Genomic DNA, 4,031 nt, shown 5'->3' with positions numbered 1-4,031 from the left:
GCAGGCAGGGAATCGGCTGTGTCATTAGCACGGAGTTCCCACAAGCAGCTGAGGTCTGGGAGACCCTGCCACATCCACCAGGGGACCTGCCCTGGGGCTGTCTTTTTCATTCAGCTGGCAGCAGCATCGCTGCTCCAGACACTTAACTTCCCCTCCCTCCCTCCTCACTCTCGATCTAGAAGGCTCCAGACTAACTCTCCCCCCCCAGAGTCCCCCACATCCAATGGGACCCCAGGCCTGTCCACCTAAATTCTCTCCAGGCCACCCCTCTGTCCCCATCCCTACAGCCCCTGCCTTGGCATAAGCCCTGGGTCAAAGGCTCGATAGTCAAGCACAGCGCCCTGCTGCGTAGCTGTTCTGGTTTGAACAGTATCTCTCCCAGATTCCAGTTCATCCAGGACCTCAGAATGTGACCTTATTTTGCCACGTTACTGGTCTTTGAAGATGTAGTTAAATTAAGGTGAGGTCATACTGGATTAGGGTGGGTGCTAATCCGATGACTGGTGTTCTTATAAGAAGACCACATGAGAAGACACAGACACACACACACAGGGCAGAAGACCACATGAAGACAGAGGCAGAGACTGGAGTGATGCAGCCACAATCCAAGGAACATCTGGTGCCACCAGAGCCTGGAAGAGACTTCTCCCAGAGCCTTCAGAGGGAGTGTGGCCCCAACACCTGGATTTCAGACTGCTGGCCTCCAAAATGTGAGAGAATATATTCCTGCTATTTTAGGCCACCCAGGTTGTAGTCATTTATGACAGCAGCCCCTGGAAACTCACACAGTGGTCATGGACAACAGACTGTCCCTCTCTGAGCCTCAGTTTCCTCAGCAGGGCAACAAGGACCCTCCAAGGGCAGGGGGAGGGGCTAGGGAGCTAATCCTCATTAAACGTGCCGGGCATACTGTGATGGCTGACTGGATGCTCCCAGTTGCTACTGGCCTGATCGTGACCTGGACCATTTCAAAAGCTCCTTCCTGACCGCTCGGGCTCCAGTCCAGTCTCTGCTAGGTCCCCACAGGGATCTTTCCTTGCTAAAATATGATCATGTTGCTGCTAATTCCTAGTGCTCAGTGGCTCCCCGTGGCCTGCACGGCATCTGTATGGATAGATATCGGGCATGGCTCCAACTGGCCACCAGCAAACTCCTATTCACCCTTCAAGACCCAGCTCAAAGAGCAAGAACACCTCCTCCAGGATGCCTTCCTAGATTTCCCCAGGCACAGTGAATCCCTCCTTCCCTCCCCATGGTCCCTCAGCATGAGGCAGAAACCTGGCCACAAACAGTTCATCCTCCATGGCCAGCTCAGTCCCAGAATCTGTCCACTCTTCTCTATCCCTGAGACCCCACCCTGGTCCTGGCCCAGCTGACTACTCAGATGCCCCTTTGGCCTCCCCTCTGGCCTTCTGTCACTTCCACTCCTGCCCCAATAGTCCCTGTTCTCCACAGAAGCCACAGGGGCTTTTGAGAATCATAAATCAGACTATGTCTCTCCCCTGCTCACACACCCTCCATGGCTCCCCAGTGTTTTGCATTCCACTCCTTCACCTCAGCCCCTGCCTGCAGACACCCCTGCCCTCACTTTCCTCCTTGCTCATTCTGTTCCAGCCACACCAGCCTCCTCACTGTTCCTCAGACATGCCAAGCTTCTTTCCACCTCAGGACCTTTGCACATGCTGTTCCCTCTGCCTGGTATGCCACTCTCCCAGCTCTTGCCTGGCTGGCTACTCCTCCTCTTTCAGGTCTTAGCTCATCGTCAGCTCCCTGGAGAGGTCCCTCTGCCCAACTGCAGGAGCCTCCCCTATGCCCCAGTCATTCTCTAATACATCTCCATGTTTTATTTTCCTCCCAGCACATATCACAAGGGCATATTTGGCCCTGCCTCAGTCCTTGCTGTGTTCCCAGTGCCCAGTCCTGGGCCCGGCATACCATAACTGCTTAGTCTTTGTTGCTTGACTAAATGATCCCACACATCTGGGACTGGCACTTCTGTCCTCTTCACATAGGCAGCTCACTGCCGACGCCAGAATGTCCATCAACATTTGCAGGAGAAAGAAGCAGCAAAGGAGCTGCTCCCCAAGGGTTGTCCCCAGGGAGTGAGGCCACGGGATCTGGGGGGTGGGGACTGTGGGGGTTAGGGTCCCTCCAACCCAGTTCAACTCCCTCTTTCTGGCTGTGTGACTCTGGGTGGATCACCGAGCCTCTCTGAGCAGGTTCCCCACCACCAGTGATCAAAGAAAGTGGACAGTGATTCTCCAGGGGGCTCTAGAATGCAGTGATAATAATAATAATTATTATTAAATTATTAGTATTGTTTCAAAGGTTGGCACTTTTTTCTTACATCACCAGTTTTTCTATCCAACTCCTGGCCCCCTGCCCCCGACCCCCAAATGTGACCTGAGTTTGCGATTCACTCACCCTCCCTCGGGTGCAGGGGTCTTCCTGATGAGGCACCACCAAACAGCCTGTCCCCTTCAGTCCCGCTGGGCTACCACTTGGCTGGCAGGGGGTTGTGGCCGCTTTTCTTTCCCCCTTGACCTGTAAGGACCAGACATGGGTTGTGGGGTGGAGCAGGGCCCCAGGAGGGCAGGGGATGGACAGCTCCCAGATGGCAATGGTCTTTAGAACAGATCTACACTCTGACAAGCTGGGTTACCTTGTAAGTTTTAGGGAAACTCAGGATCAGTGGCGTTGTCTGTCCAGTGGAGCCCTGTTTCCTCCCACATGCCCCTTGGTGAACCCCGGCTGATACATTCCCCCCAGGCCCCCTTCCTTGGAGGCCCCCCTCCTTCCCCTGACACTGAACGCTCTATCTGCCTTTCCTCATGCAGCTCCCTGTCTTCTTCCTCTCCCCTCCTCGCCCCCACCAATTCCTTCACCACAGGGAGTGCTGGGTGGGTGAGGCTAGGATGGGCTGGTGTGAGGATAAAGGAGTCAGGAACCTCTGGCTTGACTGGCTCTATTCTTGGCCGCCCCTAAATCCTCCCCTTTCTGCAGCTGCCCTGGGAACTGTAGCTCCCTCACAGTATTCGCTGTCTATACAGGGCTGTCTCCAGAATCCCCATATGACCACAGTGCCCATGTCTTGCCCTGGAGGAGAGGGCAGAAGGGGACACAGGGCAGCCCCATGGTGCAGAGGGGGGTGGGGGAGACCCCAGAATGGGACCGAAGGGAAAACTCAGCTGGCTGTGAACATCAGAGCTGTCCTGTCTTTTGCCAGCGTCTGGGGTGGGAGCCAATGGCCACCTGCATGGCTCAGGGGCTGCCTGTTCTAGCCAGGGGGACTTTGGAGTTGACTCTGGCCCTGGTAGGGCAGGGGAATGGTAGAAGGTCAACCAGCAGATGGGTGAATCAGATTGGACATTATTCTACGAGCTCACGATGCTCGGCTTGCCGATCTGGAATCCCCCCCACGTCCCAGGAATTTCCTTCAAGGTCTTGGGCAGGCTTGGGGAGAGGGGCTAGGGGGCATGAGGGACCTCGGAGCCAAAAGGAGGGAGCCAGGTGGTGGTGGTGGGGCTTCTCCATTCACTCCTGTCTGGGCCTCTAGCAGGGCGGAGAGACTTGGGGAGAGTGAGAGAAACCCTCCTCCAGTTCCAGGGTCCCCAGACAGGGCCCTCACACCTGTGGTTAAATGCAGGGAGCGGAGGACCCTAGAGCTGACACCATCCGCTGGGTTCTGAGGTTAGTGAGCCACAAACCCGGCTCTGCTCCTGCCCAGCTGCATGACCTTGGCTAAGTGCTAACCCTCCCTGGGCCTCTCTCCCTGTCAATGGGGGTGGGGGTAGGAAAAGAAGCTTAGGGAAGAGAGAAGAGCGTGAGCTCCAAAGGGCAGGCGCTCAAACGCACAGTAGGCTGGCAGGAGGGGGTTCCCTTCCACTCTGCAGCAAGGCCGGCCGGGGGAATCCCTGCCACACACTGGGAGAGAAAGGCCTGGGGGGAGGGGGAGGTAATGGGGAGGGGCAGTGGGACCAGTCCTCCCCCCATACACACACACACACACACACACACACACACACACACAC

The sequence above is a fragment of the Lipotes vexillifer genome, unplaced genomic scaffold, assembly GCF_000442215.2.
Source record: "Lipotes vexillifer unplaced genomic scaffold, Lipotes_vexillifer_v1.1 scaffold469, whole genome shotgun sequence".
NCBI lineage: Eukaryota > Metazoa > Chordata > Mammalia > Artiodactyla > Lipotidae > Lipotes > Lipotes vexillifer.
The sequence above is the reverse complement of the archived record's forward strand: the minus strand, read 5'-3'. Positions refer to the sequence as shown.